The sequence below is a fragment of the Taeniopygia guttata genome, chromosome 13 (assembly GCF_048771995.1).
Source record: "Taeniopygia guttata chromosome 13, bTaeGut7.mat, whole genome shotgun sequence".
NCBI lineage: Eukaryota > Metazoa > Chordata > Aves > Passeriformes > Estrildidae > Taeniopygia > Taeniopygia guttata.
In genome coordinates, this window is record NC_133038.1 from 17,265,621 (window position 1) to 17,274,794 (window position 9,174).

Below are 9,174 nucleotides of genomic sequence, written 5' to 3' on the forward strand. Positions count from 1 at the left end.
GCAGATTTCTGCTGCATCTTTGGGTGTAAACCTGGAGTCACACTCGCCCTTACTTGCAGCAGCCCCATTCACATATTTGCATTTATAAACTGAGATCCTGTCCTGTCTCCATTTATAGATCAAATGCAGTGAGTTTAGCAGTGAGAAGTGAAAAGATTTCTGTAGCTGCTGGAACTGGGTGGGCTCTGCAAGCCCAGCTGCTCGTGGGTTTATCAGCAGCAGCAGTCAAGTCCGTGGGTTTGATAAGCAGAGACGTGACCTGACTTCCCTGTACAGCCTGGGATTGTCTGTGAGGGTGACCTCAGAGCTGATGGGCAGAAGGAGAACTGTTCAACAGTCCTCACTGCCTCGGTGCTGCTGCACTCCCAACACCTGCACTGGGCAGGGAGTGCCTCTGCCAACTCAAACACCTCTCGTCAGAAGGATAACTAATCCCTCCGAATAGCCATGGGATATCCAATGCTGCTTTGAAAAGAGAAGGATTAGTTCACATGTCCTAAGAGCACCCAGAAGGGATTTATTGGAGGGCTTTGAAAGAGGTGGAAGGGAAGAGAGTGTGGAGCAGATTCTTTTACTTAAGGTCCTTCGTCAACAGGACAGGAAGACATGTGCAGGTCAGGGCACTGAAAAACAAATGGCAAAGCAGGTACAATCAATGACAAATATTGCTAAAGCCAGGGTCTCAGGCTGAAGGCTCCAAGGTATCAAATACTTTGTCAGTCTCAGCAAGCTGGTAAATAAAGAGAAGGGTTTGGAGCTGATCCTCACAAAGACTGCTTTCAGCCCCAGCTCCTACTCCTCCTACTTCAATACTCTGCAGCTGGGGGAGGGCACAGGGAGCCTCATTTATGCATCCAGAGCAGTTTATGACAGGCTCCATCTCATCTCAGGCATCTGACATAGACACACATCATTGTCCAATTGCAGATTCTTGCATCTAAAAGTTTAATAAGCGCTTCATTTGATTTCTTAATGCGTTTCACAGAAAGTGAACATTTTTCCTGGCAGAGCAGGGACTCTGAGCTCTTTTATCTGCACCCCATAAAGGGCTGGGATGTCTCTTTCAGCTTGGCCAATAATTTCAAAGTAATCCAGATTTTGTTTTTCCTGCAGGTTTAAATGAAAAGTGAATGTTTTAAGTGGAGGAGTAAGAGGTACATTGAATTTGGAAATATGACCCAAGTAGCAGCAGAGCTGTGGAAAAATTCAAGGAGTTACTAAAATCTTTAAAACTCAATTGTTTAGAAATTGGGCACATAGTTTTAAAATTACATTTTGGCAAAGCTATGTAAGTTACCCTTCCCATCATATATTTTATTAAACTTTTGCCATATATCAAGTCTTAACTAGCCAGCAGTGTCCCTAGGAGTGTCCCTGGTTGCCTCCAAACTCATTAAATGAGCAGAGCACATGTCCAGCCATTGCTCATCAGCACTTGGTGCTTGATTCTAAATTCCTGTCAGCAAAGGTGCCATCTTCCCTTGGCAGTGGGTCCTCGGGAAGGGAGGCCTCTGGAGGAGATGATCTTTCTCTCCCATGATACTGCAAGTATCATAAGCTGAGCAGCTTTGAGTTTCTAAAGGCTGAGCTGCTTCTCTCACGCTGTAGGAGCAGAAGAACATCTGGTCTTAGCTACTGTTTTTCAACTGGATCATCTTGTGCCTCACTAAAATGAATGAGAAACACATGCAAGCTGTATTTTCAAAAAGTTGTATTTCATTGATGCAACTCAAGTAGTGATTTTCACATGCAATTATATACACAGATGTAGACAAGCAACAATTTACACACACACACTGCATTTTCAACGAGGCCCTACGAGCATTCCCAGATGCTTTACACATGGAAATAGGCACATGGAGAGGAGGCATGGGAAAGTATTCACATATGCAATTGTATCTTCCCACAGCAATGCCTGGGAATTAGAAAGGACTGACTGAGACAATATTTTGGATGTAAAATCTGATGACACTTTCAATTCTGTTCTGCAGGCCCCACTATAAATAATGCTAATTATTAATTATGATCTGCCTACAACAGCACTTCCCCAGGCACTTTGCAACAGGCCAGAGAAAAGGAGCTGAAATCACCCTGGTGTTATTGTGCTTTTGAGAAGAGTTTTGGAACAGCCATCAGTGTCCAAAGCACTGCAGGAATAGCATAAAGATGTCCCCAAGACATTGATGGAGAGTGAGAAACTAAAGAGCAACAGAAGCCCTCTGCTCTGGAACCAGGGTGGGAGAGTTTGGGCTCCTCATCCTGAAGAAGGGAGGACTCTGGGGAAACCTCAGAGCCCCTTTCAGTGTCTGAATGGGCTCCAGGAGAGCTGGAGACTGACTTGGAATAAGGGATGGAGGAACAGGACACAGGGAATGCCTTTAAGTGACAGAGGGCAGGATTAGGTGGGATATTGGGAAGAAATTCTCTCCTGTGAGGGTGCTGAGGCCCTGGCACAGGTGCCCAGAGAAGATGTGGCTGCCCCTGGATCCCTGGGAGTGCCCAAGGCCAGGCTGGACAGGGCTTGGAGCAACTTGGGATAGTGGGAGATGTCCCTGCCCGTGGCAGGGGTGGAATGGGATGAGCTTTAGGATCTCTTCCAACACAAACCATTCTGTGAGTCCACGATTCAATGTCCCTGGATAGCTGCACTCACCAGCATCTGACATCTTTCCCCAGAAATGTCCATAAAGGACACAGGACATGAAGGCAGTGCCAGCTGGGTCACACATCACAGCCACTGAGTTCCCAACAGCTGGATGCTTGGATGTGCAGGTCCTTGCACATGGAATCACCTGCTGGAATCCTGGTTGAGAGCTTGCAACAGCCTCTGCTCATTTCTCTAAACAGATAATTTCTTTGATCCCCTTCAGTCCCTGTTTCTATTAACAGGCGAAACAAGCTCTAAGTGCCAACATACTGAAGAAGTGGAAAAGTTGGTTTATAGAAAGGAAAAAAGGGGAAGGAAAAGAAAAACAAAAGCCAAGTTATTTTCACAATGTTTGCATTCCCATGTCTTAACCACAGCATTCCCAGCACGTGCATTTTTATGGCGCATCTGAAAACCAACCACGATGTAAAGGAGCTGCAAGGTGTTCAAGGAAAGGAAAGCTGAGAGGGAGACAAGGGGAGTGAAGTCAGACAGGGAGGAGCAAAGCACGGCAGCAGTGCTGCACTCTGCTTTCTCTCTCCTGCAGTCTCAGCCAGGACCTCGCTCTGCAGGTGACCCAGGACAGCAGCACAAGCTCAGGACAGGAAGGTCTGTAAAACTCAGTAACTTAGAAGGTTTTCATTTCCCTTTTAGTAGGTTGAAGCAGCAGAGCATGACCAAAATATGTGTAAGTGCAGTTCTTTTGTCCCTGTAGTTAAAATAAAGTGAGTCTTGGAGGTGTGGCTGTTGCCCAGTGAGGGGAAAGGGACTGGGAGGTGTCCTGTGCTGTCCCTGGTGGTGGTCAGTGCTGCAGAGGGAGCACAGGGACCCATGGTGTTACAGAGGATATGTAAGTGTGGAACATTGCTGATGGCATTTCCTGGACCATGGACGTTTAAGGGATCAGGGCACTTGGACAGTCAGTGCCACAGCCAGTACCAGTTTATACACCCCTGCAGCATCTCCTCTGGGCACAAGGACACCAGCAGCCCCTCAGCCACTGAATTCCTGTCCCCAGCAAAGCTCCACACAGATGCCAGGAGCCACTTCCCAAGCAGTGAGTCCATCCTGTGTGATGGAGCTCCTTTACTCTCTGAGGATTTTGTCAACACCTCAGTATTATTAAAATGTTGCTTTTAAAGTCAATATCTTTTTTTTTTCTTGTAGTTTAAAGAGTGTTGCTGAAGACCCTCTCCCAGAGCAAAATGAAGATCCATTCCAGGTGTGCAATCATATCAACAGTGGGTTGGTGATTTATTTTAGAGGTGTTGGTGTAATTACCCATACCTCATGCACAACCTCCCATTCACGCTGAGTTCCCTGCAGCTAATGAGTCTTCCCAGAGAGGAGAAGGAGGAGGTCTGGTTGGTTCACTAAACCCCTGTGCAAGTGGATGAGCTTCGAGAATGAATCCAGTCTCTGTAAAGACAGCATTTCCTGAAAGCTGTCAGGACTTACTACAAATAAAAATGGCTGAGCTTCCTTAAACTAGACATTTCAGCCACATTTTGCCAACAACACCGTGCTGATGTTCTTTTTTTCCCCCAGCATTTCTGTTTGGGTCAAAACACTGATGGATTTGTTTTGCCATTATAACTTCTGTCATCTATAGCAACACGTTGGCTACACAAGGCAGCATTTGGCCAATAGTTGGCCCCAGGGTTTGGCCCCAAAAGATACTCTTAAATAATTGGATACCTGAATCCAATGTGTGCTGATACTGGAAATGTTTGGAGCAGGGATTACAATTCAGAATTATGAAATGCTGCCTTTGGTACCAAGTTTAAGTGGTGTTTTTGGCAGGCAGTGATAGGATGAACTTTGTCACCATCACACTCTGGTGGGGTATCTTTGTGTGCTGCATTTTGCACCCTGCATTAATCTGGGTGTATGTGCATTACAGAGAGGTGATGCAAAGCAGAGCTTGCCAGGTACCTGGAGGAGGTAGGATGGACCTTTGGTAGCCTGTTAGAGCCACCAGCTGCCTACCAGCCCTCTTTGTGCAAGACAGCCACGGGTGGATCGGGGTGTGGTGAGGGGATGGTGCCAGGTGCTGGCCTGGGCCCTGCTGGTGGCCATCCTGCCTGCAGAGCTGCTCGGGGCAGCCTTTGAACTCTGTCTGAACGAGCTGAGCACTGGCCCCCACATAAATGAGAGCAGCCTGGAGACTGTTATAAATTACAGGGCTGCTCCAGCCCCAGAGGCAGGCACACATCTGGCTGGGCTCCCACCAGGGCAATGGGGCTGGATGTGTTGCTCTGGCTCCAGCTCAGTCAGACTTCCCTTTCTGGAGTGATCTTCTCACAGCTGCCTGAGGTGGGCTCAGGCTGTCAGAGCTGGGAAACCTCTTCCATCTTCCCTTTGCTGGAAATACCAGTCCTTATATAAAGTGTTGTCAGCTCCGTGCCTGAACTCCTGATGGCGACTGTCCCACTGCCCAGCCTGGCCCAGCCCCTCTGTCCCCATCACCCGCAGCTCTCTTCAGGATTCCTCGACAGGATCTGCCCCAACAATGGCTCTTTTTCTGCCCAGGGTTTGGATCCACACCAGCAAAAACACTCTCAGCCGAGCTCCAGATGCCCTCTGAGCTGGGCCTTGCTGACCTTGTCCAGCCCTCGTTCTGGGTTGCTGGGCTAGTTACAGCAAAGAGGCTCAAAGCAGGTGAAAGTCCCCCAGACCAACATGTCCCACCCCTGTGTCCTCCCTGCACAGGTGTGAAGACAAACCCTGGCCCTTTCTCTTTAAACTCTGTAGACCTGAGATGCTGTTCTACAGCTGCTACTGGCTTTTCAGTTGAAAAGGTTTTGAGTTTTACCTTTTTCTCTAATCACTTAAAAATTAGTTTCTGGAAAGGCAACCAGGAAAGAAGCCAGCAAGCCCCCAGTGCAAACCAGTCAGGAGCTCTGATAATGTGACTTTTTCCTGGAATGGGACATAAGCAAAGCAAACTAAGGAATTCTCATGCTAACACAGAATATTTCATTCACTTCCTTGCAGGTGATTTCACTGCTCCTGAGCATGAAAACCCTTCCAAGTGCAGTTCCCCTCTCCCAAGTCAGGTAGAGAAGCAGGAGCTTGGGCCACCCTGAGAGCAATGGGCAGCACTTACAGTGCTTGCACTCCCATCATGAATGAGCCTTGGAGCCCTGGCCAGTGCACAGCTCTGCTCTTCCTTTAGAATGAGGCAACACACAGTCTTCATGTTGGCTTTTCGCTTCAGTGCCCATGAGGATTCTGAATCTCTTCAACTGGCAGAAAAAATGTCCTTTTTTTTTCTCCTGTATATTCAAATAAATTGGTAGGATATCAGCTATATAAGCTGATGTATCTCTTCTCAGATGGATAATTCTTAACTTCATATATGAGTTTTGGAGGTTTAAATATTTGGGATCTGGGAAAAAATGCCCAAGCTGATGGAATCTTTTCAGTCTGATAGCCAACCTCACCTCCCACATCAGTCCCTTGCCCCAGATGCTCTGTTCCAAAAGCTTCCTGTCCCAAAAACCAGGGCTTTTCCAAGAAAAAGAAGAGTGTTCAGTTTTTACCTTTTATCTGGTTGCATGTTCAGGGCTGAATGCAGCTCCCAGGATATCTTGGACAATTCAGCTGACCTGCCCAAGAGAGCAAAATTCATCTCTTTGTGTCTGTGGTGTGATGGTGCAGAGTCCCCCAGACAGAAGGTGCTACGGAGGTGTGGAAAAATTGGATTTTTAAAGTGCTGGGGGTGCCTATAAGGGGGATGAGGTCTGTGCATGGCTATGCCAGCCTGGGGAGTACAAAGTGGGTTCCCATATGGTCAGTTTTTAGGATTTCTCCTGTTTCAAATCTGCATAAATGGCCCACTCAAGGAGGCCAAACTATTAAAAACAGCTGACAACGAAAAAGGGGGAGTTGAACGCCAAGCAAGCAGCAAGTAAACTCTGTAACTGAGCTGACAGATGGCAAATTAATGTTGTCAAATAGAAAGAAGTACATAAAGCTAAGGAGCACTATGACCAGATTGCTTTCTTGCACATGAAGTCTTTAATCATATGGATATCCTTGCTATTTTTACTCTAATGAGATTGGGAAAGAAAAATAAGACTGAGGCATCAAATTTAAGATTAATTTGCTTTGAATCCACAAGAAATTGAAGCCCTTACAGAAACAAGGAGAATTATTTGCCAGGCAAAATTTGTGTCACAGATGAACTTGTTTGTGCTTCTGAATTTTGACGTGTTTATTCTATTGGTAATATTGCTGTAGCCAACAAGAGTAATAGCCAGTGTAGACAAGCAGGCAAAGGAAGCTGAGTGAAAAATTATGTTCATGGAGCTTTTTGCCCTTAGGCAAAGGCAAAAATAGAACCCAGCCCACCAAAACCCTTACCTCTCATTGGTAAAAGGGGAAAAATAGGAAAAAACCTATTTATTTTGTTAGGTACAACTTGATAAAATACCAACAAGCCAGGTACATGAACACTAAATTATTATTTTCCCTTTATGGGGTTTATAATGAGAATACAAATTTAATTTGTTTCATGTATTTCTTTAATGGTTAAGTGTGAGGATGTCTTTTAATCAAGAGGTTAATGTGGGCTCTGACAACTATTAAGGTATTCACACCTCTGATTAAAGGGAGGATCCGCCGTGTTTGAGCAGGGAGCTCAGTAAACAAATACATCAATCATGAGAAAATCCCCCCACAATGTGCACGGTCAGAGAGAGCCGCCAAGGCAGTTAAAAGGAAGCAATTTTCCACAGTGCTTGGAGGTAGGTAATATAAAATAATCCATAATTAAGTTTAATCATGGCTTATCAGGCCTTCCTAGGTCTGTGAGCATTGTGGCTAATGTTTAACATATTGCCTCAGCTCCAAGTTTCCTCTGATGCCATTTCATTGATGCAACGAGCCCCTTTTATTTGGTAGTAGCAGATGTGATAAATGTGTCTGGAGGCCAGATTTGTCACTGGTATGACTTGGGATAGCTCAGCAAGTGCTGATATTGGGATCCTCTTCTAATAAAAATTGGGTTTGTTCAGTGGAGCCAATGGAACAATCCAATTTACACAGAGGAGCCTGGCCCAGCTGTTGGAATGGTCAGACCCAAGCCCCTCAGTCTCCCTCAGAGGAGGCTCAAGGAAGAGCACAGCACCTCCTACACCTTCCCAAAGTAGGGGACAGCCGGGGGGTCGGGCTCTGCCCCAGGGAACAGGGACAGGAGGAGAGGGAACGGCCTCAGGCTGGGCCAGGGCAGGCTCAGGGTGGGCAGCAGCAGGAATTTCCCCATGGAAAGGGGCTCAGGGATTGGGAGGAGCTGCTCAGGGAGGTTTGGAGTGCCCATCCCTGGAGGTGTCCAAGGAAGGGCTGGAGGTGGCACTGAGTGCTCTGGGCTGGGGACAAGGTGGGCATGGGGCACAAGCTGGACTTGATGGTCTGGGAGGTCTCTCCCATCCTGAATGATTCTGCGATTATGAGATTTTTTTTTTTTTTAATTGACTTAAGCTAGAAGCTGCTTCAACCCCCTGTAAGGCCAGTAATTGTTTTACTAGAAGGAGAAAGAAGTTTCTACTACACGTAAAACTGCACAGGCTTCTTGCCTTTCCCAAGCAGGGAACAGCTCTGGGGTCAGGGCTGAGTGGGACACAGGCTGGCCAGCTCAGGATACAGAAGGTCACGCAGCTGGGGATGGCCAAAGCTGCTTGTTAGAGCTAAAGAAGTCTTCTGTCCCCATCCCCTGCTTATATATTAGAAGAATAGAATTCTTACTTCACTATAATGCTGTGGATCTATTTTTTCTTGGCTTCTCATCATTTAACAAAAGCTGAGAAAAGTTTAACAGGCAATTTTTCCATTTCAGAATGAAATCCAGTTTGGAACAAAGTGGGAACTGTTCGTTAATCAAAATATGCCAATTAATACTGTCAAAAGAAATGTTCATATGTACTGAGATGACATTTACAGAATTTAATTTATTATCATTAGAATCAAAAACACCATCAATCAAAAAACACCATCCTGAAAAAAAGAAAGAGTTCACTGAAATGCAAAGTATCTTACTTTTGATAAAAAAATTGGAGGAAATATTCTGAAGAGGGGACACATTTTGAAGCATCCTTGTCCATTTTGGCAGTGTTTTGATGGGCTGCAGAACAGGCTTTTCACAGAGCTCCCCTTTTAACTGGCCAAGAGAATGTCTGCTGACTGTTCCTCAAACCTACTCTCCCAGCTTTATATTTAAATGCTGATTCCCACTTTTTAATCCAGGCCATCATATTTTCCTTTGAGTTCAGGAACATCTGGACTTAGGCAAACCTCTCTTTATGTTTGCTGTGGCCTTGCTGAGCCATGCCAGGGGCTGTGTGAGCCATGTGTGATTTGCAGGCTCCAACTCTGTGAGACCCCAGGGTCCTCAGCATCCTCCAAAGGCTGTGACTCCCCATGGCATGCGGGGATTGACTCCTGATCCTTTATCACTTAATTCCCATGGAAAAATCCTGCCCTTGGCCCTGGCACAGGGTGCCCAGAGCAGCTGTGGCTGCCCCTGG

At 46.3% G+C, this 9,174-nt stretch overlaps 1 long non-coding RNA gene across 4 annotated transcripts in view; it reads left to right on the forward strand.

The window, feature by feature from the left end:
• Positions 1 to 4,159, forward strand: part of LOC115497106 (uncharacterized) — a 99,531-nt gene extending 95,372 nt beyond the window's left edge. For all 4 annotated transcript variants that reach the window (XR_012058152.1, XR_012058153.1, XR_012058154.1 and 1 more), the window contains one exon: positions 3,815 to 4,159. This is a non-coding gene — a long non-coding RNA (uncharacterized lncRNA). The remainder of the gene's footprint in view (positions 1 to 3,814) is intronic.
• The last annotated feature ends 5,015 nt before the right edge of the window (positions 4,160 to 9,174 follow it).